Source organism: Miscanthus floridulus, chromosome 1 (genome assembly GCF_019320115.1).
Source record: "Miscanthus floridulus cultivar M001 chromosome 1, ASM1932011v1, whole genome shotgun sequence".
NCBI lineage: Eukaryota > Viridiplantae > Streptophyta > Magnoliopsida > Poales > Poaceae > Miscanthus > Miscanthus floridulus.
The window spans coordinates 52468827-52496156 of record NC_089580.1 but is presented as its reverse complement, the minus strand read 5'-3'; the positions used below and the strand labels follow the sequence as shown (position 1 = coordinate 52496156).

The following is a 27330-nucleotide window of genomic DNA, read 5'->3' as shown; positions in this document are numbered from 1 at the left end:
GGCAGCGGATCAAAACAAACCACACGTACTTGAACTCAGCGCCTTCCAACATGTTGGTAGCGGATAATTTTGTACTTCCTCCATTATAAATTGTGATTCGTTATGCCTTTTCTATATACGTAGCTTTTACTATATATCTTGATCTAGACATAATATATATCTAGATGCGGAATAGCAAAAACTATGTATCTAAAAAAGTCAAAACAAGACTTACAATTTGGAATAGAGAGTACAAAACTAAAGTACCTTACGTCTGCTGCTTGATAGATGAAACCACGGATGAACTCTATTTCTTGCATGAAAGCTGCACATCCGCTACTTATTTTTGCGGGGAAAGAAGTGTCTTCCGTTCACCCCCAACGTATGTACAAAATTAAGTAAATCAACTGTGATCAAACCTAGCGAAACGCCTGTGATGCCTTTGGGGTTCACTGGTAGAGAATAGAGCTTTACTCTCGGTGGGGAACTCCCTCTAGTCTCGGTTCCCCACCCGGGAGCAAGAATCCGGGACTAAAGGGGGGTCCTTTAGTCCCGGGTCAGGAACAGGGACTAAAGGAGGACCTTTAGTCCCGGTGGGTAACACCAACCGGGACTAAAGGTGCCTCTTGACATGCCACGGTGGCCGGTACCTTTAGTCCCGTTTGGTAATACGAACCGGGACTAAAGGTTTTTTTCTTTTTTTCTTTTCTTTTCATTTTTTTGTTTTCTTTTCAAAATTGGTTTTCGAAGTCGTATTGTACGCTGCTAATTATACATTTATACGCGTGTATAGTATGTTTCGGTTCAAGCACAATGAATGTATTAAATCACACAATTCAAGCATATATATATATATATATATATATATATATATATATATATATATATATGCATGCATCATATATATATTTACATGCATGCATGCATATGTGTATTTTACATTATATTATTTCATGTGCATATATTACAAAAAGATTGCATTACAGTTGTTGTGATATAACAAGTTTTCTCTCGTCCTCTAGCTTGGCTTCCATGGCAGTGTTGGGTCGAAGTAGAACTCGTCCTTGGAATCGATGACCTGCTCATTAAAAAATCCGGCTATAGACTCTTGAATTGCTTTGATTTGGTCTTGCCGTATGACCTTTTTCTTCAACCATCGAGTCTACAGGTTTGAATTAAAGGAAAATAAATTAATATATGTACATATATATATATAAAGACATAGTAACACAATCAATAATAATAATTAAATGAATATATAGTGTATTTTTAACGTACTTTGAGTCTCTCTGTAGGAGTTCTTTGGGAGACCACCTTGATAAACTTGCAAACATAGTAACCACAGTAGTTGTTCCCCTGTTCCTGCCTTAGACACCACTTTACGAGAAAAAGATTTGTCATCCAATCTGGTGATCCAGTGAAAGCTATATGTTTAATTAATAAAGATGATGCGATTTAGGGGACTTACTTTCAAAGGGATTACATTCAGTGGCGCTTTGCATTTTTCCATGTGTTGCTTCTCAATAAAGGTTTTCCAAACACTACCCAATAAAAAATTTGCCACATCATCAGATATAGTTAATCATCCTGTTTGTATGTATATATAGTTGCTAGAGATACCGAAATTACCTCTGAATAATATCTATCATATCTTGGTAGTCTTGTTGTGGTTTTCTCATCGAGTCATAGATTATCAAGTGACTTTTCACCAGATCGATGTCCATCAATATCCAGTGATTGCTGTATGTGTTTATAGGATATAACGCATAGCACTTATTAATTAACTAGAATCAACATATGAGCCATTAAGGATGATCGACATTATTAACACTCACTTGAAGTTGTAGGGAAAGAGTATATCCTTCTTGTGGCGATGGTTCACTAAGAAGTTCATGAGGTTACTCTCTGACTCAGACTTCCAATTAGTCTTTGGAGTAATTGGGTCTTTGAATACTATATGGGGATCAACAAAACCAATTTCATTGCAGCCTTCCTTTCTGAGCTCTGTCATTGTAAATCTGCATATATATAGTACTTGTTAGGATAATTTATATGCATATACACACATATGATGATTTTAATAATAGATCGAAAGAATTATTACTTACAGGCAATAGCATCTAATGATAACTTTGTCTAGAGAGGTCAGGTGGCATAGTTGATGAAATTCTGTAAAGTCAACATACATAACATCATCGCCACGGAACCAATGTTCGTCTCTAATTCTGACACCAACGCAGAAGTCTCCACCGGTAGACGCCTGCATGTACCACTTGTTTAGCAGGTACATTTGCGCCCCCAGATCAGATAAGGCTTGAGGGTTGTATAGACTCTGGCCTAGTACAAATTTTTTCTTCCAAATATCAACCTCCGCCGCACTCTCAATGTTTCCATCACCAAACATCTGGTAAAGGTCGAGACCAGTCTTATCAATAAATTCACCAAGGTGATCCAAATCGACATCCGAAGGTATGTTTACCTGATGCATTAATCCTAAATTCGAACCATATTCATTACCAACAACTAGCGGAGGGACTGATTGGTGCGCTTGTTGTCCGAGTTGGGCAACTCCTTTCCCTGTCCGCTTCTTTTTCTGTGCCGCCTCAATTGACTTGGTGAGAGTGCGGTCATAGTCTGATAACGTTGATTTGGATGGCTTACGAGATTCCCGCTGTTGTTGCTGGTAAGAAGCCACCATTTTTCTTAGAATATCTAGAGCTACGAAGAAGTACGGTTTCTCCGGGTTTCTCCTTGCTTCTTGATTCTTTTTAAGTTTGTCATAGAATCTAGACATATCTTTTTATATGCATCAGTTCCTTCTTCCTTCTCTTCAGATATTATTTTGGGAATAGCCCTTGGTTTCACGATGGCTTTCTTTGCCGGTGGGGACTGGTTCTTCGTTTGCGGGGCTAGCCTCTTGCTAGGCTTCTTGGTAGGCGGGGCGGGGGAGGTGTTGGAGACCTCCTTGGAGGTGTTGGCAGCGGCGTTGGAGACCTCCTTGGAGGTGGCGGCTGCGGCATTGGAGACCTCCTTGGAGATGGTGTCGATGCAGCCTCGCCTTCCAATACAATGTCATCGTGCAGAGCACTATGATGATCTGGCGATTAAACAATTGGATTTAGGTTGGGGGAGGATCTGCTACAAAAAAAGGAATGACATATTATTATGAGCAGATTGTTAATTATTTAAGCCAATACAAATTAATGATGTAGTGTTTTCATCCGCACGTACCTATGGTGAGGTAGTTCAGGAGGAGGTGGAGCCGACATCCCGGGAATGATGATGTAGCGCTTGCGCCATAGAATGAATGTCTTCTCCGCTTCTCCTAGAGTCTTCTAGCCGTCACCTCTAGGAATGTCAAGAGGCAAATTACTAAAACCTTTTTCAGCTTTATCTACCGAGATGGTAGCATATCCTTCTTGGATTATATTCCCATGAATCCTTGGTGTCTTGGTTCGGTCGATAGGATTAACAAGACCAATAGCCACCTTGATTGTGGAATTCCCCTTCGGAATGTGTAGCTCACACGATGTACAAGGTTCAATGACGTCATCCATAGGGAAACGCAGTCTTGTGTCCCCTTGATTTGGTATCTCCGTGGAAGTGCAGCTGCTTTTCAACTGAACAGATTGGCTAATATTGATTCCTGGCTTTGATGCCTGCTTGCTTGCACTCACTGCTATTTGCACTTGCCTTCTGATTTCCTCCTGCATTCTCGCTTCAAGGTTTTTTTTCCGCTCCTGTGCTTCACGCACCGCTTCCTCCAACCTTTGGAGCCGCTGTGCCTCTTCTTCCTTCTTTCTCTAGCGGCTTCTGTAGGAAGGTCTATCCTGAGGGAATCCATGCTTCCACGAGACACTTCCTTTGCCTCTAGTTCGGCCACCATGTTCAATAGTCCCGATGGCGTATGTCAGCTCATCCTTCTCTCAGTTGGGCCTAAACGCACCACTAGCAGTAGCTCTCTAAGCATAAAACAATCTTTCTGCTGCTTCTTGTAGTCTCGCGCCATAAACGCACTTCCCTATCTCCTGGTCCAGTGTTTCCTCATGAGCGAAAAACCAATTCTTTGCACGTTCTCCCCACTCGAGTGATTCTGGTCTGATACCCTTGGCAAGAAGGTCTGCTTCCATTTTGTTCCACTTCTTAATGGCAGTCGGGTAGCCACCTAATCCCAAGTTATGGTGGTATGTCTTCTGTTGGGCATTATGTTGGTTCTTTATCACCCGACTCACACCCTCTTCCGAAGTCTTGTACTGTACAAACTCATCCCAATAGGGCCTCTGCTTTGAGATCGGGCCTGGGACAGTAAAATCTGGTGCTATGTTCTTCTTGACATACGTCGTGTATAGGTGTTTCTTCCAAGTCTGAAACTGGGTGGCCATCTTCTTCATTGCCCAATCCCTAACTTGCTCCTTCAATTCATCACCATCTATTATATCATCATAACCATATGTTTGGAGCATGAAATGTACCAAGACATCTTTCCAAATTAATGTCTTATCACGATCGGAGACAAAACTGATATGAGGAGCATTGGTCTTCTTCTTCCATTCACGGGTACTGATCGGGAGCCAGTCCCATACAAGGTAATCACAGTGGTGCACGAATTTCATTTTATTCGGCCCCCCTGGTTCTCTTGTATCCACATTGAACTCCGAGATGATGAAGCGGCCCTCCAATAGCTTTTTGGGACCTCGAACATTTTTACTCTTCGTTGTAGTTGTTGATGTCGATCCAGAGGGCTACAAAACATAAACATTATTTTTAATGTCATGAGCACACATAAGACATATGATAATATATATAGCTAATAATAAAAAATATATACTTGGCCAATATGTTGTTGCTCATTTTGTTCAAGAGCTAAGTAATGACTCTCGTCATCTGCATCCTCTTGCACGTTATTTTTAGCACCATCATCGCCGGCAACTTGAGTGCCAGTGTTGATCAAATTCATCATCAACTCCTCCTCATCCATGTTTCTCGGGTCGGCCATCTAGCTTCAAAAAACAAAACCAATATATAGTACGTCAAATCTTTGCTTACATGCGTAAAATCTACGAACAATATGCATTATTAAATCTTGCCCCTCGATCACGGACGCAATTCGCCACACTAGGGCGAACTGCGTCGGTACTAGGGCAAATTAGGGCTATACATAAACGGCCGAGGGCAAATTGCGTCGGTGACTAGGGCGAACCACGTCGGTGACATCAACAGCGCGGTTCGCCCTGGTGTGATTGTTTAGCGTTAACGATAACGATAATACGAATGTTGATCGACTAGGCCACGAGAGAGGGCGGTGTGACAAGAGTGACGGTGCTCCACTCCGCCGTATATATGTCTGTACACATGGGTGAACGAGGGCAGCGGTGCTCCACCGTATACATAGAAACGCATGGGCGAACGAGGGCGGCGGTGCTCCGCGATGTATATATACATGCATATGAATACAAATGACGTATATATACATGTCGGCATGGTGGCCGGTGTGCTGACGACGATGACGTGAGGTGGGCTGGCGTGCTGACGACGACGACATGATGCGGGCCGGCGTGCTGACGACGACGACGTGAGGCGGGCCAGGGCGGTGTCGGTGCGTGATGTTGTGATCCTATGTACCATGTGAACCATGTAGTCATTCATCATATGAGAAAATTCTATGCTGATAATGGAAGTATAAGTCATTATGAAATGTAAGTATATGTGTCTTATTGCTAATATAACCATTACTATTTCTGAAATGATAAGAATTTATTTTCTTCTTCTACAGGCACAGTACTTCTCTGATGCTATGATATAAAGTTTGAAGATAGTCTTCCCGAAAAAATATGTAATGCTCATATTACTTTAGCAACATTAATATATTATATCTGTATTCAAAGTTCACAAATGAAGAAACGTTGAAGTTTTCCTTCATTTTTATATGATATTTGCGTATATAAAATCTAGGACATTTGTAATTTACTTTAGAACATCTATATTCGGTATCACAGCAAAATATAACATTTTTTGTTTGTGCAGATTTTATTTGCTGTAACGTTTTAACTACTTCGCGCATGCCAAAACTGTCTGGTTTGCTGTCAGAAAAATACTTTGACAGTTTTGCTTATTTCATTCATTCCTTGACAGTTTTGAACCGCTAGGAAAATTCTAGTCCCAATAGTGTTCATCGAAACAACTACGAATAATTGAACCAGAACAAATAAGATTGTTGCCCATATCAACATACGATCATTAGCTAGTGATGTTTCCAAACATAATACTCGATCCACCGTCTGAGAATGTACGTAGCTATAGAGAGACGAACTGTCACCTTAGCGGGCATGGTGGAGGGGCCACGGGCGCGCGCGGAGGAGGGCCACGGGCACACGCGGTGGAGGCCGCATGAGGAAGAAGAGGGCGGTGGTGTCACGAAAGACGAACGGACGGCGGCGCGAGGAAGAAGAGGACGGCGGCGTCACAGATTAAGACGAACAGACGGCGGCGCGAGGAAGAAGAGGGCGGTGGTGTTCGACGAGGAAGAAGAGGAGCGGATCGATCTGCGCCAGGCGTTGGCGGTTATATATCAGGGAGATTTACTCCCGGTGCCAGCCACCAACCGAGAGTAAAAGACCTTTACTCTCGGTGCATGTTACCAACCGAGAGTAAAGGTATACCTTTACTTCCGGTTGGTAACACGCACCGGGAGTAAAGGATTTTTTTTGGTGGGCCATGAAACTGCAGCCCACCTTTACTCCTGGGTGGGCTTCCCACCCGGAAGTAAAGGTGGCCTACAGTTTCGTTTCCCGCCTGTTTTAAGCAATAGTCTTGTTAAATACAATAGAAATGCAATAGTTTTTGTTAAATACATAGTAAATTAAATAAAAGGCATAAAATTATTTTGTTAAAAATATGGATTTTCTTTTTCTTTATTGCACATAGGAAAAATCTATAACCTAACTTTTTTATTTTATGTTACAATTATAAAACATAATGTAACTAATATTTATTATTTCGTTAATACAAAAATGTAGTGTTTAATTAAAATTATTAAAACTATTGGTTTTGGACAGGAAATTTGTTTTCACATCATTTTAACGTTAATATTTTAATTTTTCATCACTCAATATCCTAATTTACCTTTTTGAGAGAGAAATCCCACCAAATCAAACATTGATTTAATTTGAAACATGACATAATAAACATCTGAATTCACAATTATTACATAATATCTCAAACACACACTACATTAAATCACTATATCATCAAGTGGGCACAGCAGTGAACTTCTTCTTTACGTATGTCCCTTGGTTATGATCGCGTCGTAACCATGGAGTGTCCTCATCATTTACCAAGATGCTAGGGTCTTTGTTCACTTTGAAGGGTAGAATTCGGTCATCCTTTTCATAATCTTCTGACATATCCAAATTGTCCTCAATTCCCACGATGACTCTTTTCCCTGAAAGAACTATGTGGCGCTTTGGCTCTTTAGTTGAGTCATTATCGTTTTCTCTCTTTTTGGTTTGGTGGACATATCATTGATATAGAACACCTGATTCACATCCTTGGCAAGGACGAATGGTTCGTCTTTGTACCCAATATTACTAAGGTCTACTGTTGTCATTCCATACTCGTTGTCTACTGTTACCCTACCTCCAGTCACCTTGACCCATTGGCACTTGAACAATGGGATCTTCAAAGTAGGTGCATATTCTAGTTCCCATATTTCATCTATGCGTCCATAATATGTCTGCTTATTCCCATTCGGGTCTGTGGCATCTATGTGGACACCACTGTTTTGGTTGGTACTCCTTTTATCTTGGGCTACTATGTATAATATGTTCCCATTTATCTTGTACCCTTTGTATGTGATGATATGCCATGATGGTTGCATAGCCAATAAATACAGTTGCTCATGGATGCTCTCATCACCTTGACATTTTTTTCGCAACCAACCGCCAAAAGTTTCCATGTGCTTACGCGTAATCCAAGCTTCAGTCTTCCCTGGAAACTCGGATCGTAAGAGATCCTTGTGTGTCTCAATATACGGATCTACCAAAGAAGAGTTCTGTAGAACTGTGTAGTGCGCTTTATTGAAATAATCATCATTCGTACCAATATATGTTTTCCTCCCTAGTGTCCACTTTCCGCTTAGTCTCTCCTCATGTCTCGATTCAGGAACACCAATCGAGTCAAGGTCGGGAATAAAGTCAACACATAACTCAATGACCTCTTCTGTTCTATAGCCCTTGGCGATGCTTCCTTCTGGGCGAGCACGGTTGTGAACATATTTCTTCAGGACTCCCATGAATCTCTCTAAGAGGAACATGTTGTGTAGGAACATAGGACCGAGAATGAAAATCTCCTTGACTAGGTGAACTAGGAGGTGTGTCATGATATCAAAGAAGGAAGGAGGGAACACCAACTCAAAGCTGACGAGACATTGAACTACATCATTCTGTAGTTTAGCTAGATCAGTTGGAGCAATTGCCTTCTAAGAAATTGCATTGAGGAATGCACATAGCTTCATGATGGCTAGACGTACATTTGGAGGTAGAATTCCTCTTAATGCAACTGGAAGTAATTGCGTCATGAGAACGTGACAGTCATGGGACTTTAAGTTACAGAATTTCTTCTCTGGCACATTTATAATACCTTTTATATTTGAGGAGAATCCAGATGGTACCTTGATGTTGTTTAAGCATTCAAACATGATTTCCTTCTCCTCTTTGCTTAGAGTGTAGCTAGCAGGACGTAAGTAATGGCGTCCATCATCTATCTTCTATAGATGCAGGTTGTCTCTTTCTCTCAAACAATGCAGGTCCTGTCGTGCTTCAAATGTGTCCTTAGGCTTTCCATACACACCCATGAAGCCTAGCAGGTTCACACAAAGATTCTTCGTCAGGTGCATCACGTCGATCGAGCTGCGGACCTCTAGGACTTGCCAATAGGGTAGGTCCCAAAATATGGACTTCTTCTTCCATATGGGTGCGTGACCGTTAGCGTCGTTCGAAATAGGTTGGCTTCCATGTCCTTTTCCAAAGACGACTTTCACATCATTGACCATATCGAGTACATCCTCACCAGTTTAGTTGCGAGGCTTGGTCAGTTGGTCTGCCTTCCCTTTAAAATACTTGCCTTTTTTTCTTACGGGGTGATTTGCAGGAAGAAATCGACGATGGCCAAGGTACACGACCTTTCAACATTTTTTCAAGAATACACCTCTAATATCACCGAAGCAGTGTGTGCATGCATTATATCCCTTGTTTGACTATCCTAAAAGATTACTTAGAGCAGGCCAATCATTGATTGTTACGAACAACAATGCTCGCAGATCAAAGTGTTCCTGTTTGTACTCATCCCACACACGTACACCTTCTTTGTTCCACAAAATGAGAAGTTCATCAATAAGTGGTCTCAGGTACACATCGATGTCATTGCCAGGTTGCTTTGGGCCTTGGATGAGCACAGGCATCATAATGAACTTCCGCTTCATGTATAACCAAGGAGGAATGTTGTAGATACTTAGAGTAACAGGGCAAGTGCTATGCCAACTGTTCTGCTCTCCAAAAGGATTGATACCATTTGTACTTAAAGCAAACCTTAAGTTTCTTGCGTCATTTGCAAACTCTGGGAATTCTCTGTCGATTGCTCTCCACTGGGACCCATCAACAGGGTGTCTCAACATATTGTCTACCTTACGGTCTTCTTTGTGCCATCGCAACAATTTTGCATGTTCTTTGTTTCTGAATAGACATTTCAAGCATGGTATTATAGGAGCATACCACATAACCTTGGCAGGGATTTTCTTTTGTGGATGTTCGCCCTCAACATCACAAGGGTCATCTCGCCTGATCTTATACCGCGATGCATGGCATACCGGGCATGCATCCAATTTCTCGTACTCTTTGCCATGGTACAGGATGCAGTCATTAGGACATACATGTATCTTCTCGATTTCTAGCCCCATAGGACAGACAACTTGTTTTGCTTCGTAGGTAGTGGCAGGCAATTCATTGTCCTTTGGAAGCATCTTCTTTTGGATTTTTAGTAACTCTCCAAATCTCTTGTCAGATACACCATTCTTTGCCTTCCATTGCAGCAATTCTAGTGTGGTTCCCAACTTTTTCTGCCCTGCATCACAAGTTGGGTACAACAATTTCTTGTGATCTTCTAGCATCCGCTCGAACTTGATCTTCTTCTTTTCGCTTTCACATTCTCTTTGTGCGTCACGAATGACCTGACAAAGATCATCAGCCGGATCATCTTCTGCGGCTACCTCTTCTTCAGCTTCTCCCATTGCAGTATCATTGAAGCACGCACCATCGGGAATAATATTATTGTCGTCCCATTGTTCTTCTTCACATTCTTCCATTACAACACTGGTTTCTCCGTGCTTCGTCCAACAAATATAGTTTGACATGAAACCCGACTTGAACAAGTGTGAATGAAGAGTCTTTGAGCAAGGATATTCCACCGTATTCTTACATATGGCACATGGGCAGCACATAAAACCGTCGTGTTTGTTTGCCTCGGCCGCACGTAACAAAGAATGCACGCCATCAATGAACTCTTGGGAGCGACGATCAGCATTGTACATCCAATGCCGGCTCATCTGCATTATATGACATAAATACCATATTAAAACCTAGATCATAATTAATTATTTATACAACATGCGTGCCACCACAAAAGGTACAAATTTATGAAAGCATCCCTACAATGTAGACAATCCCAACTACCACTAAAAGAACTAAAGCTAAAATATATTTCAGGAGCACAAGGATTTCGTGACCAATCTCAACTAAAACAGACAGATCCCCCGATTGTGTAACATCTTTGGGCTTCTTCGGCTGGATCACTGCCTCATTAGCCGCCGTATCTGCCTATTGTGCAAGATATTTTTGCACGAGTTCAACATACTCTTCCTCTCAGTAGAAGCCTGAACATCGTCCACTGCCATCCCATTGAAATTAAAACAAAAAATTAGAACTTTAATCACAACCATCATGAAAATAGGTATAAACTAACCATAATCATTAAATACGATAAAATAACTCATATTGCGATCCGGACACTTGTAGAAGATATGATCCTTGTTGGGACCCTCCTTCTTCACTCGGTACTCCATCATAATCTTCGTCTCATCACGACACTTGCCGCATGGAATGAGAGGGAGGCCTGACCTAAGTCGCTTTAGAAACCCATGAGAGGCCGAGGACCCGGAAGCAGTTGCCATCTACTCTCTAAACTCATTTTTAATACACTATAAATTTCTCATTTTATAAACAAATAAAATTAAGAAACTATAAAATTATCTATATCTCTAAACAATAATATTTTTAATGGTCATTGTGTTCTCGTCTTTTACTGCGGCGGGTAAGTAATTCACATGATATTTCTGCAAATTAACAGAAGAATGGGAGTGTACACACATAACAATCGATTATCATTTATATTTATATATATACTATGTTTGGGTACGGTGATTGACAGACTACTGCGACGATATCGGGACGTGTGAATAAATAACCATCCGTACTAGTTGACATTGCTTACGTGATCATCTCGGCGAGCATTTCTCCACCGGACGGCACCGTACTTGGCCACGGAAGAGCTCCAATTCTACGAGGAAGGGAACATGGTCTTCCACGACCGTTGCCGCTCTCCCTCGTAGAATCAAAGCTCCTCCTTGACGTCCGTTACCGCTCAGCAGAGAACATGCTCGCCGAAATGAACACGGTCCGCTAGTTCAACTAGTACGGATTTTCTATAATTTTCTAACTATTTTCTAAGTTTTTCATTTCATAAAAAGTTAAAATAAAAAGTACGGTGATTGACACACTACTGCGATGATATCAGGACATGTGAATAAATAACCATCTGTACTAGTTGAACTTGCTTACGTGATCATCTCGGCGAGCATTTCTCCACCGGACGGCACCGCACTTGGTCAAGGAAGAGCTCCGATTCTACGAGGAAGGGAACACGGTCTTCCACGACCGTTGTCGCTCTCCCTCATAGAATCAAAGCTTCTCCTTGACGTTCATTACTGTTCGGCAGAGAACATGCTCGCCGAAATGAACACGGTCCGCAAGTTCAACTAGTACGGATTTTATATAATTTTCTAACTATTTTCTAAGTTTTTCATTCCATAAAAAGTTAAAATAAAAATTATGGTGATTGACAGACTACTGCGACGATATCGGGACATGTGAATAAATAACCATCCGTACTAGTTAAACTTGCTTACGTGATCATCTCGGCGAGCATTTCTCCACCGGACGGCATCGTACTTGGTCAAGGAAGAGCTCCGATTCTACGAGTAAGGGAACATGGTCTCCCACGACCGTTGTCGCTCTCCCTCGTAGAATAAAAGCTCCTCCTTAATGTTCGTTACCGCTCGACAGAAAACATGCTCGCCGAGCTGAACACGGTCCGCAAGTTCAACTAGTACGGATTTTCTATAATTTTCTAACTATTTTCTAAGTTTTTCATTTCATAAAAAGTTAAAATAAAAAGTACGGTGATTGATAGACTACTGCGACGATATCGGGACATGTGAATAGATAACTATCCGTACTAGTTGAACTTGCTTATGTGATCATCTCGGCGAGCATTTCTCCACCGGACGGCACCGTACTTGGTCAAGGAAGAGCTCCGATTCTACGAGAAAGGGAACACGGTCTTCCACGACCGTTGTCGCTCTCCCTTGTAGAATCAAAGCTCCTCCTTGACGTTCGTTACCGCTCGGCAGAGAACATGGTCGCCGAGATGAACACGGTCCGCTAGTTCAACTAGTACGGATTTTCTATAATTTTTTAACTATTTTCTAAGTTTTTCATTTTATAAAAAGTTAAAATAAAAAGTACAGTGATTGATAGACCACTACGATGATATCAGGACATGTGAATAAATAACCATCCGTACTAGTTGAACTTGCTTACGTGATCATCTCGGCGAGCATTTCTCCACCGAACGGCACCGTACTTGATCAAGGAAGAGCTCCGATTCTACGAGGAAGGGAACACGGTCTCCCACGACCGTTGTCGCTCTCCCTCGTAGAATCAAAGCTCCTCCTTGATGTCCGTTACCGCTCGACAAAGAACATGCTCGCCGAGCTGAACACGGTCCGCAAGTTCAACTAGTACGGATTTTCTATAATTTTCTAACTATTTTATAAGTTTTTCATTTCATAAAAAGTTAAAATAAAAAGTACGGTGATTGACAGACTACTACGACGATATCGGGACATGTGAATAAATAACCATCCGTACTAGTTGAACTTGCTTACGTGATCATTTCGGTGAGCATTTCTCCACCGGACGGCACCGTACTTGCCACGGAAGAGCTCCGATTCTACGAGGGAGGGAACACGGTCTTCCACGACCGTTGCCGTTCTCCCTCGTAGAATCAAAGCTCCTCCTTGACGTCCGTTACCGCCCGACAGAGAACATGGTCGCCGAGATGAACACGGTCCGCAAGTTCAACTAGCTACTTTAACCTTCTTTCATGTAAATATGCAAGCTTGAAGTGATTTTAAGCTCAAATTGCTTACAAATGAAAAAAAAACCACAATAAAGAACCATATATATATATAGTGAACAAAATGAGATAAGACAATGGTGAAAAATGAGAGTATGAGATTGGTAACCTTTACAACTGAAGAATCGACGGAGAAATCGAAGAAATCGACAAAGGAATCGAAGAATGGATGGAGGAACAATGGAGAGAGGGAGGAAGCAAGAACACTACTGTAATGAGCTTCAAAATGTGCTGAGCTCGGGCTCGGGGAGGAAGGAGACGGCCGGAATATAAAGGGGGGACCTTTAGTCTCGGTTGGTGGCTCCAACCGGGACTAAAGGTAACTTTCCAACCCCGGGCGCAGCCACGGCCCGGGAGTAGACCTTTACTCCCGGTTGGAGCCACCAACCGGGAGTAAAAGTATACCTTTAGTCCCGGTTGGTGGTTCTAACCGGGACTAAAGGTCCCTGCCACCTCTGTCTGGCGCAATAGCCATTGGGTAGGGACCTTTAGTCCCGGTTGGAGCCACCAACCGGGACTAAATGTATTTCTAGTCTCGAGCGTAAAAAATTCCGGAACTAGAGCCCATTTTAGCCGAGGATCAAAGATCTGTTCTCTACCTGTGGTTTGGACACCGCAGAAGCAAAGCGCGTAATAGCAGATCTATACGTAGCTGTTGTTGACACCTAATGAAGGTACGTCAGCGGTGACTTTGGGTCCTACTCATCTAAAGTCAGAAGAGGGGTAGTGATACTATTGCTAATTGGAGCCTTCACAATATGTTAATTTTCATTAGAGGTACTATAAAAGAAGGATAAATTCCAGCTAGAAATTAAATTCTCATAAAAGTTAGAACAATTTAGTCATCAATTTAATTAGTATACTCTAATTATCTTTGGCAATAATATATATATTTGGATCTATTCTTTTTCTGAGAAGCTATGAACCTATGAGAACGATCTAAAGTACCCCTCTATATTTGTATTTAAACTAGCAAACTGCAAACATACTTGTGTATTGCGACGGAAGGTACAACTTGTACATGGTCACCTGCAACAACTTATGACTTGAGATTTATGCAACGATAGCATTAACTGTTCCAATATGTCTAAGGATCAGACTCCATATCGTGGGTCGACGACGTGCACTTTTTAACTCATATGAGCATAGGTCATTAGTCCAGGTCATGGATAGAAAAGAGAGGTGCACAAGGGCATGAGAAGTAAAATATGATGGATAAAAGGGTCTACATTGACTTTAATATTAGAGAAATATTACCAACCACTACATTATAAAAAAACTAATAAAGTAACACACCATATATTTGTACACAAATTACCTACCCCTACTATTCTAAAATATAACCTATATAAACCCCTAATCTTAATCAAAAGTACCCACTTATGTCATTATGAAAAACTATACCATTAGGAAAATAAACCTAAAGTAATCTAAAATTTATACCTAAATTACACACTTCTATTAGAAAAAGTAACATAAATTAACCCTAAATTTGGATCCAAATTAAATGACCTCCATATGCCATTATAAATAAGAAAATATCCTAACAAAGTACTCCAATATAATATATGCTTATAAGCTATCCACTTATATCATTGTTAATATATGTAAAACTAACTCATGGTATACATGCACGATGCATGAAGAGGTGATAGTATGTTGATTCCTATGTCAAACACTTAGCTGAAGGCATGGTGATTCAACTAAACATAAGTCAAACACACATGGAGGCTTGATGTAATAAGAAAAAATGTTAGACTAGAATGGGAAAATATATAAAATAGTTAGCAACTAACCAAAATCAAGAACAACTGGATAGAGATAAGAAAGTATTTCTATAACTAGTGTTTATAATTAATATGAACAAACAAGAGAGAGAGAGAGTTTCAACAAAGCACATGGAGTTGCGATGCAAAGAAGATATCTATGAACAGGGATGGAAAAATTATAGTGTAATTATCAATTACAATCCATCACCTACCAATAGAGATAAGAAAGTAAATACCTACTTGAGTGTTATGTAGAATATGAGTAAATAGGAGAGAGGAGGACAAGAAGTTCTGATTAGTTGTGGCATCAAATTAAACCGTCTGGATTAATTGTAATTCTGTCGGGTCCTAATAAATCGTCAGGAATTGTTTAAGCCGACATGAACTTTCCTTTCTCTGGTAGTGCAATGTCTCGTAAAACTACTAGTGCGTGCTTGCATCACTGGACATACTATCTTACTTTTGCTAATTGGGGCTTCTCCTCAAAAGATGTCCCATAAAAAAATAATAACTCTTAGAAATTCTAACAAAAATTTAGAAATGTCTAGCCATGAATCTAGTAAACTCGAGACACCATAGACAATAATAGACATCGTCTCATGTATTATTTTTTTCAAAAAAGTTATCCAGCTCTGCCATTATAGAAACCAACCCCAAATTACATCTAAATTACTCACCTAGCATTGTAGTGTGAAACGATATAAAGTATTAAACCTTTAAATTTACATGTAAAATTCTAGATCTATGATGTCATAAGACATGGGCTATACACTACTGCAAACGGGATCTTTGCCGAGTGCAAAATGCTTTGCCGAGTGTCAAAAATCGGGCACTCGGTAAAGACCTTCTTTGCCGAGTGCCGCACTCGGCAAAGAATTGCACTCGGCAAAGAGTTCTTTGCCGAGTGCCGGGCACTCGGCAAAAAAAGGCACTCGGCAAAAAAAGGCACTCGGCAAAAGCGCGGCACTCGGCATAGGCTGCCCCGCGTAACGGTGTTTGGCCATGTCCTTCTTTGCCGAGTGCCTGCTGTTAGGCACTCGACAAAGAAGTTTTTTTTTAAAAAAAATTCTTTGCCGAGTGTCCCAGATCTGGCACTCGGCAAAGATTTTTTTTTGGAAAATACTTTGCCGAGTGCCCCTGACACGGCGCTCGGCAAAGAATTTTTTTTAAAGGCTTTGCCGAGTGCCCATGTTGAGGCAATCGGCAAAGATGAATTTTTTAAAAAAAAATTCAAAACCCTCTTTGCTGAGTCCCTTATTCTTGGCACTCGGCAAAGACCCCCTTTGCCGAGTGTCATGCTCCGGCACTCGGTAAAGTTTTTTTTTTTATTTTTGGCCTCCAAATTTTTTGTACAGCCCTTTTAAAGTACGAGGAACTCGTTAGAATTTGGGGATTTTTTTGCCTTTTTGATATATTTAGTTACTTTATTTCGTTTACTTGAATTATTTTGAAAAATATAAATTTGAACTGCAGGCGGTACGAATAATAGAATTTAATGATTCAAAAAATGATAGTCATGTTATTGAGTGTAGTGTGAGGCCGTATCCAGGAACGGACCTGAAATTTTGGACATCTTGTTCACGAAACATGACCGCGAACTTGCGTGCGAAGTGTTTTTAAATTCTATAAAAAGCAAACGAAGTCCGAAAATCATGAAACTTGTTGAGATGTGATATCGTATGTGGAGGCTATGATAAAAATTTGAGAAGGTTTCGCGCAAGTTGTCATGTATGATGCTTGCAAACCGAAGAATCTCCGAAGAGCCTATTTGCCGAGTGCTAGGACGGTTGGCACTCGACAAAGATTTTTTAAAATTTTTTAAAAAACCCCTCTTTGCCGAGTGCCAGCTCGGTTGGCACTCGCCAAAGAATTTAAAAAAATAAAAAAAACTTTGCCGAGTGCAAGATCGGGACACTCGACAAAGAATTTTTTTTAAAGAAAACTCTCTTTGCCGAGTGCCAGACCAGGTGGCACTCGGCAAAGAATTTAAAAAAAATTAAAAAAAAACCTTGCCTACTGCCAGATCGGAGGCACTCGGCAAAGGGTGTGATTTAACCTGGCCCAGCCGGCCCGCACACACCGCACACACGCATATAGTTTTCCAGACAGGCTTGGCACGCTCGGCCGGCACTGGCCCGGTCCGAAAAAGCATGGCCTGCCTCGTGCCCGTGCCTGGCACGGCCCGGCGTCGTGCCCGTGCCTGGGCCTCCACAGCGGCCCATAGTGTCGGCCCGGGCACGGCACGATTTTTGGGCTGGCACGATGTGGCCTGATTATTTTAGATCGTTGGATTTTCTCTGGATGAATCACAACCGTTGGATCATAAAACCTGACTATCTTCCCACACCTCTGAGTTTTCCGTCCACACCGCCGCTCCCTCCGACTCCTTCACGCCGCTCCCTCTGACTCCTTCGCGCACTCGCTCTCCCTCACGCGCTTCCCTCCGAGCCCGCCGCTCCCGTTTCTCCACTCCCTCCCGCGGCTTCTCCTTCACTGCAGCGGCTTTGCGGCGAGGCGTGGAGGCGGCGCAGCTCGCCTGACGCAGCGTGGTGGTAGCGGCAAGCGCGTAGCGGCGGGATCTGCAGCGGCGGCGAGCTCGTGGCAACGGCGCCGCGCTGAGCGGAGGCCGCATGGGGCTCGCGGTGGTGCGGCATGACGCGGCGACGGCACGGGGCGTACAGTGGCGTGGCGCGCGGCGACGGCGCGCCGAGCCAGGGCCGGCACGGGCACTAGGGGCCGCCGTGCCCAGCGGCACGGCACGGCACGGTTCAACGGCCGTAGTGCCGTGCCTGGGCCGCGACCTTGGCACGGCGACACGATACGGCACGGCACGGCAGCGCCGCCGTGCCTCGCCGTGCTGTGCCGTGCCTTGGCGTGCCAGTGCCGTGCCTTGCCTGGGCGGCCCGTTTGGACAACTATACACGCACTCCCTTCTCCGGCGTCGCAGCGAGGCTCGGCACACGGCGGCCCGGCGCAGCTCCGACGCGCAGCCCGCTAGCCAGGCCATGGCCGGCCCTGCTCGCGTTCGCCGCCAGCACTGAGCGACAGTGGCGCGCTCCTCCAGCGCGCTCCCTGCGGCGTCGACCTGCACCGCGTGACCGACGGAGACCTCCACCGCGTCGACCTCGCCGGCGGCCCTGTGGCGCGCCCTCCCTCCGGTACCCCCAGCAGCCCTCTTCCCATGGCAGATCTGGGCGAGGGCTGGTCCACGACGAATCCATGGAGGGGGCGGCCAGTCCGGAGCTCCCCGTCGTGGCGTTGACGGCCACCTCCAAGCATGGTAGGGGGCGCTGTCCCTATGGACAGCCCGGGCGGCCTTCTGCCATGGCGGATGTAGGACCTGGGCAGGCCTCGTCCACGAGGAGGCACGGATTTGGTGATTCTCTCTTTTCTTTCTAGTGATAATTGATTCTAAATCTCTGGTTTCCTTTCTGACATATAGATCTCGCAAATATTGTAGGAAAGTTCATAATATAAAATCTCGTAAATATTATTAGCTCCCACAAGTTATGGTAAATTACTGAAGGCATTCGATCTCTAATTATTGTAAATAGTTTCTCGTAATTACTGAATACATTCTCTAATTATCATAACCAACTGTACACGTTCTGGTAACTATATTATGGTACTCGTTCAACCTGGAGGCCACTCCCATCGGATTAGCACAGATTATTCCTTTAGAATATATTATATATGTGAGTACTATTGCTTCACTGTATACGTATTTCGATTTTCCTTCTAGCATTGTCCCATGAATGCAGACAACAATGACAATTAGTTCATGGTGGTCTTGACATATGATTTGCTTAATCCATATAATGTGCGACGACTCGAGTGCATATTCGGGCAGACGAGCAGCTTCTGCTGGTCCAATTCGTGTTATAGATGATCCGTACCTTTTTTTTATCTTCCAAGTGATTTACTGATTCTTATTTTGAGTAGATCTTGATGAAAATTCCTCGGTGCCTGTGTGCGAGTCTCTGCACACCTGGGCTGCATGCATCTATGATCTATACCAATTTGCTAGCTGATCTTGCGATTTCTATTGCTGCTATTCGTCAATCTTGATTAAAAAATTGGTTTCTAGTTTTACCCTCAAGCACCCAACAGATTACTACCCTAACTATGTCAATTCATCAGCAATGCCTGCCGGTTAGGGCGTGATTTTCTTTTGCCGTGACTCGGCCAACAAGATGCAGATTGCTGACAAGCCTTCAACTGGTCAATTCATAATTTTATTCCTCGTAAATCTCATACCTGTTCCTGTTATAGCATCATATTATTTATGATTGTTCTTATTTTTTACGATTTCAGGCAATGAGACTTCTCGACAGCAGCTGATTACTTTACAGAGCATCAAACAGACATGACCTATTGATCTCAGTCTGATCACTAGTCAGGCACTATGATGCAGGTGTTGGGGTAGTGCCAGACAGAGAATGTGCAAGAAAAGCAACTAAACTTAGATCTTGCAATCACTACTGGAAACAGGTTATTTGCTAATATACAAGTTTTGTTGGCTCTGCAGAAACTGTACAGTATAGATAAGATCGATTATTTGGGCTCTTACATTCTGAATATCGTGATACAATGTATTAGAGAATTGTAGTTAATTTGCTTATGCTTCCAAAGAGTTCTATACTCATATTTCATATTTTAGATTGAGTCAATTATGAGGAGTTATAGACTTCTCAAAATGATTGTCTACACTTTGTCCGACTTCAAAAACAGTAATTTTGTACCTCAAGTTAGGCCCAGTGGATGGATGACATAAACATTGCCATGACTAGAAATTCTGAGCTGGTTTCTAGTATGCAAAAGTTTCTAGTATGTTTAGAGCAGCATGTTAGGTTTGTGGTTTTTAAAAATGCAGATCATAAGCTATTCCCAACAGTACGATTTAAATGCATATCTAGGTGATTTGATTTTTTTCTTTGTCGATATCATTACAGTATGATCCTTGAGTCACTTGTCCACTCTTCAAATGCTTCTAACAACCAGAAAAAGCTGGCTAAATCCTTTGGCGAATTAAAAATTGTGGTTTCTGCAACTTTCCATTGGAATGCTGCAAATAAGGATGTCACCAAACACCTTGAGAAAGGTAGTAGTGTTTAGGCCTTAATTCCGTAATTCTGTGATCATGCTCTGGATGCTATGGGCTGTGATCTTTTTTGCTAGTAGGACCCAATGTGGTTGCCTCCACTGGAGCTGATTATGTATCTCATTTTCCTTAGCACTGATAGTAGAACATAGTGGTGCTCGCTAACTACTGCATGATTTATGAGTCCCACTATCACTGTCAAGGTATGCTTCCCCCTATTTTGTTCTCCTTTTTTCTGATTCAGTTTAGTGAGCCTAGATGTGGTTTCTGACTGGTTTGGGTGATAGAGATGAATTCCATGCTATTTTTTTTGGGTGATAGAGATTTGATTAGAAGCATAAGATCTAATAATACTTATTGCATGTGTGGATATTTCAGCTTTTCCACTTGTCAACCTATATATATATCACAATATATTAAAGTTGCAGTTTAAAGTGTCCAGGAATTTCAGCTTTTCCACTTGTCAACCTATATGTTGATGTCTTATTTTGAACTGTTGAAACATTTGCAGCACCAAATCACCAATCCACGCTGCCTAATGTCTAACTGTATCCCTGATTTTACTTGTTTCCTTGCAAATTCAGCGGCTTTGGAGTTGGAATACCCAGTGCCCGGTAGGCCACGAGAGGGAGAGGAAGATTGCTGACAACGACATAACAATCCATCTGTTCAGAAAACCAACTGTACAAGCTGCATCAGATGCATTGGGATAAGAACTGGCTGTATTTCTTCTGTTCTGATAGCTTCAGAAAAGTCAGGAACTCCTTATGTTTCGGTAGTAGGTTTGGAATTGGTAGGTTCTGCTGACCTGAAGGGGTTTGAATTGGCCCTTGAGTTTCAATCAAAACTTAAAAATTGGTAAGAGCAGCATTATGTGGAATTAATGCTTGAACGATATTATACAGTCTCATTGGTTGTAGTTACAGATCACCATCTTCATCTCAATTGTATGATAAACCAGGGTCCTGATACATCAAATGTTTACAGTCATTTTTTTTCTGAACTTAGCTTTTAGTCATGAACTGAAAGCCACTGTTGTATCATTTTGTGGTGACGCCCTGCGAGGAACTTCACCCACGGCCGACCGCTGTGATATATATTGTGATGGATGTGACATGTGCGGATGGATGTGTGGATGGATGAGATATATATGTGATGGATGAGCTATATATGTGATGGATGTTTGTATGAATTTATTTGTCATGATGGAATGTAAAAAAAATTAAAAATTGCCGTTTTGGATCACTTTGTCGAGTGTTGCACTCGGCAAAGGACCCCGTTTACCGAGTGCCATGGTTACAGCACTCGGCAAAGCTGGAAAATGGCTGGGCGTTCGGAAAACTATTTTTTCAGTTTTGTCGAGTGCTATGACCATGGCACTTGGCAAAGATTTTTTTTTAAAAAAAAAATCAAACTTTGCCGAGTGCTGGCCAGAGGGCACTCGGCAAAGAATTTTTTTTTAAAAAAATTCAGACTTTGCCGAGCGCCGGTCAGGGGGCAATCGGCAAATAATTTTTAGAAAAAAATTCAAACTTTGCCGAGTGCCGATCAGAGGGCACTCGGCAAAGAATTTTTTTTAAAAAAAATTCAAACTTTGCCGAGTGCCGGCCAGAGGGCACTCGGTAAAGATTTTTTATTTTTTTTAAAAAAAAATCAAACTTTGCCGAGCGCCGGCCAGGGAGCACTCGACAAAGAATTTTTTTTTTTTAATAAAAAATCTTTGTCGAGTGCCTGCAGGGTTGGCACTCGGCAAAGCGACCGTCAACGGTGCCGGCGCCGTGACGGTCGCTTTTCTTTGCCGAGTGCCCCTGGGGCCCGATAAAAGACACTCGGCAAAGAGGTCTTTGCCGATCAATTTTTTACTGTGTATTCTTTGCCAAGCGCTGCACTCGGCAAAGGCTTTACCGAATACAATTTGGCCTTTGCCGAGTGCCTCAGGCACTCGGCAAAGAACCCGAATCCAGTAGTGTCAGTTAAACGTGAACATGTAAAGCTTAAGCCTCCGGAGGTCATAGCCCATGCAGGAGCACATGTTGATAGACTTTTTGTACGGAATTGAGGTACGGGTGAATGAATAATAAAAAAGCAAAGAAAGCAAGCAACAAGAAGGAACAAAGCAATTGAGAGCCAGAAACAATACGTAAGACCCCTCAAAATAAACCTACTAACAACAAGTCAATGGTGAAAATGTCAGCTTAATTACCATGCGTATCCCTTCTTTGATACACGTAACCCATGATGAATAATAAAGATATATAGTTAGTTATTAATACTTAACACTGGATATATAAGCAGACACGAAATAAATGAGCTTTAATTTTGTCGGCCGCCCATCGTGATGTCCCAGTCATTCCGTCGTAAGTAATATATATAAACTTGCGGCGCCATAGCCCATAGATAAGGTAGGGCGATAATATGCGTCGTTTAAAATCCGGGCTTTGATTTGGCGTCGCGTGGGAGGCCGGGGATCGGAGCGCATGCATGCATTCATGCCGAGTCAAATTTCGCAACTCGTTGCGCGCCATGCATGCGAAGTAAGCGATGATGGCAGCAGCACAAGCAAAGTCAGTAGCAAAACCAACGGCAGACCTAAAAACGGCAGAGTACGTTATTAGGGAATCACATGGAGGAACGGACTTAGCAGCCACCACCACACGTACACTCTGCTCTGCCTATAAAAGGCAGCACCGATCTCAGATTGTTGGTAAGCTACCATGAACACACAGGACTTGAGCATAGAGTAGATTGTAGTAGAGAGATCGAAGAATAAGCAACAAGCAGATAGCGGAGTGGTACAGATCGAGCAACCTACTAGTAGCGCTATAGCAAGGAAGAAGAGTCCAATTAACCTCGATGGTTCTCACTGCCGAGAGGGGTAGAGATGGCGACCGGCCGCCGGAGGTCGTCGTCGTCGACATCAAGAGCGGCAGCCTGGATGGAGCGTCGTCGTCGTCCATCGTGGATCGGCAGGACTCGCTGTTCCGGGAGGCGGTGACGGGTCATCACCACCGTGCTGCTGGCGGCGCAGGACACGCTGATCATGTACGTACTCTGCTTGACGTCCAAGTAACTCTCGAATATGCATGCAATGCAAATGCAACGGTGGTAGAGTTAGACACGTCGTGTTCAGTCAGTCCATGTTTTGCCCATCTGACTGACTATTGACCATGGATCGGCCGTACGTATATGCATACGCGTGCATGCAGGATAGCTGGGGGACGACGCTGCGGCTGGCGTTCCAGTGCGTGGGGATCCTGTACGGCGACGTTGGCACGTCGCCGCTATATGTCTACTCCACCACCTTCGGCCACGGCGGCGGCGTTGGCCACCCTGACGACGTCCTGATGGTGCTCTCCCTCATCATCTACAGCTTCATGCTCTTCACCGTTATCAAGATCGTCGTGGTTGCGCTCCACGCCAACGATGACGGGGATGGTTAGTGCCATGCATGCCATACAATTTAATTTGATAAAAAAAAATATTATATATGATAGTAAATAATGTAATTAACTAACGATTGATATCAGGAGGAACGTTTGCACTCTACTCTTTGATTTCGAGATATGCCAAGGTGAGTCTGCTCCCTAACCATCAGGCTGAAGATGAGCTGGTCTCCAGCTACAACAGTCATGAAAAGCCGTCGTCGGCCACACTGAGGAGAGCTCACTGGCTGAAGCATTTGCTTGAGACAAGCAAGTCGGCCAAGATTTCCCTGTTCCTCCTTACCATCCTTGCAATTGCGATGGTCATCAGCGACGCTGTTCTAACTCCTCCTATTTCGGGTACTGTATAAAGAAACTCATCTATACTTCTACAGATAATATCACCTCAACATCTATAGAGGTTTTAACAATGTCATCTGATTCTTGCTGCTTGTCCTCACAAAATACTCAGTGCTCTCAGCTGTAAGTGGCCTGAAGGAAAAGGTGCCTGATTTGACCACAGGTAATTAATTAACAACAAAATATGCATCAGGACCTGTAGAGAATATATTTTTTTCAAAGACAGGTGTAGAAATCATGCTATCTTTCCTGATATATATGATCCCTGAAAATCTTAACTTAATCTTAGTTAGAACTTAGAAGACATTAACTTTAGCAAATAGTTAGAGAAGGATTGACGCGGTCAATAAGCTACAACATCAGCTAATGCACAAGCTTGTTTTAATTTTTGCACAGATCAAATAGTATGGATCACCGTGACAATTTTGGTAGTTCTGTTTGCTATCCAACGATTCGGAACTGACAAAGTTGGCTACTCGTTCGCACCAATCATCCTGCTGTGGTTGCTTCTGATTGGAGGAGTTGGGCTCTATAACCTGATCAAATATGATGTTGGTGTATTGAGGTCGTTCAACCCAAAATACATCATTGACTATTTCAGGAGAAACAAGAAAGAAGGATGGATCTCACTTGGTGACATCCTCCTTGTTTTTACAGGTTATATTTTGCAAATCTAGTTAGCCATACTTAGGGCCTGTTCGTTTGAGTTTAGAACAAAGAGGGTTGGAGGGGATTGAGTGGGATTAAATCCCCTACAAGTCAAAGTCCCTCTACATCCCGGCCCTTCGATCCCCTTCAATCCTTTGATTTTGGGATCAAACGAACAAAGCCTAGGGAAGAACTTATCTTTGATGTAACTAAGAAAATATATGATTTACATATACTAACATATATTGTACCATGCATGCATGTACTCTCCACAGGAACAGAAGCTCTTTTTGCTAATCTGGGATACTTCAGCATTAGATCCATTCAGGTATGTGCAAACATGATTTGATGCAGATATATAGTGACATGATAATACTAGGTTCATATTGGTTAATGAAGTGATATAAAAAAACATATATCTAAACTTTGATTCAAAAATAAGAATGTTCTAAAAGAAGTATATATAGGCGCATTGTCGTCATACTAAACAACTTTTCTTTCGGAACTTTTCAGTTAACCTTTAGCCTTGGATTACTGCCATCTGTATTGCTTACTTACATCGGACAAGCAGCATACCTAAGGAAGCACCCCGAACATTTTGCTGACACTTTCTTTAGATCAATCCCAAGTAAGCATATACTCCTATAATATATTTATTTAGTACATACATCTCTCTATATAAATAATTGTTCTGAAACTTGATGTGCTTCTCGTTCTTGAAAATTCAGGCGCTCTGTTCTGGCCGACATTTATCTTGGCAATTGCGGCATCAATCATAGGAAGCCAAGCAATGATCTCATGTGCCTTTGCAACTGTTTCACATTTACAAACACTCAGTTGCTTCCCGAGGGTTAGGATACTGCACACATCAAAGAGGTTTCATGGACAGCTGTATGTTCCTGAAGTTAACTTACTGCTTTGTATAGCTGCTTGCGTGGTGACTGTCAGTTTCAAGACTCCGCCATTATCGGAAAAGCCCATGGTATGAACTGTGTGTGTTTAACGTCACATATCGCACTGTCCTCTATAACAAAAAAGGCTAAATTTTACAAACCTCTCTAACTATCATGTTTCTTCATAACTGACGACAGAAATCTGTGTCATCCTTGTGATGCTCATCACGACACTGCTGATGACAATCGTGATGCTCTTGGTGTGGAAAATCAATATCTTGTGGATTGCGCTCTTCTTCATCGTCTTCGTTCCAACCGAGTCCATCTACCTATCATCCGTGCTATACAAGTTCACTCATGGACCATACGTGCCCGTGGTCATGTCGGCAGTCTTGATGGTGGTGATGATCGTTTGGCATTACGTGCACGTCAAACGGTACAAATACGAGCTGAAGCACACCTTATCCCCTGCTAAGGCTGAGAAACTGCTTGAGAAGCATGATCTGATGAGGATCCCTGGAGTTGGGCTCTTCTACACTGAGCTCGTGCAAGGCATCCCACCCATATTCCCTCACCTCATCGAGAAGGTCCCAGCCATTCACTCGGTCCTGATCTTCGTCTCCATCAAGCATTTGCATGTTCCCCATGTCGACGCTGCCGAGCGCTTCCTCTTCCGACAAGTAGAATCCCAAGGCAGTACAAAGTATTTCGATGCGTGGCGCGGTATGGGTACCGGGACTCCATTGGTGAGGAGGCTGAAGACTTTGTCGTTGCTCTGGTTGAGAGTCTCCAGTACTACATACGAGATGTCAACCTCTACTCAGTGGATGAGATGCAGAATGTTAGCTATCCAATTTCTCGCGATCAGAGCTTGTCTCGGGACAAGCCGTCTGGAAGGCATGCCATCTATGCTGAGGAGATGATTACGCCGATCCAATCCTTCTCCGAGCTCACAACACTGTCAAATGGTTTGAGCAATCGTCTACCGCAGTTTCAGGTGGCAAATCTACTAAATAATTGAGCTAAGTAACTGTGTTCTATTATTTATTGTAGTATAGTAAAATTGATGGTGGTTGTTAATGAGCAGGCATCAAAGATGAATATCGAGGAGTTAGCCAAGATTGAGGAGGAACAGAAGGTGATTCAAAGAGAAGCAGAGAAAGGTGTGGTGTACATTCTTGGAGAGGCTGAGGTGGTGGCATTGCCTCAGTCCTCGCTCCTTAAGAAGATTGTGGTCAACTACATATACTCCTTCCTGAGGAAGAACTTCATGCAAGGAGAGAAGATGTTATCGATTCCACATGGCAAGCTACTGAAAGTTGGAATCTCATATGAAATCTAGAGATTGCGTAATGACTTTTCAGATAGATCGATGGTTTCTTATACATATCGATCGGTGACCCGGCCACTAGTAAGTACTTGTCTAAGTGCCGGGGAAAGAAGCAAGCACATGCACAACAGCAGGGATCTGGGTATACTTCTGCATGGATGATGTGTAAGGTAGTTATACAATCATGTAACCTGTAGAATAGTTAACAACAGGATGCTATGATGCTGCACATGGACCAATTTGGTCCACGTGTTGCTAGCAATCGTGTCTTTGTATGCCTCATATATATATGTTTATGAAT

General features: G+C 42.7%; 1 pseudogene; it reads left to right on the top strand.

The window, feature by feature from the left end:
- The first annotated feature begins 23229 nt into the window (after positions 1-23229).
- LOC136483777 (potassium transporter 21-like) lies at positions 23230-27041 on the top strand (annotated as a pseudogene).
- Positions 27042-27330: the final 289 nt, after the last annotated feature.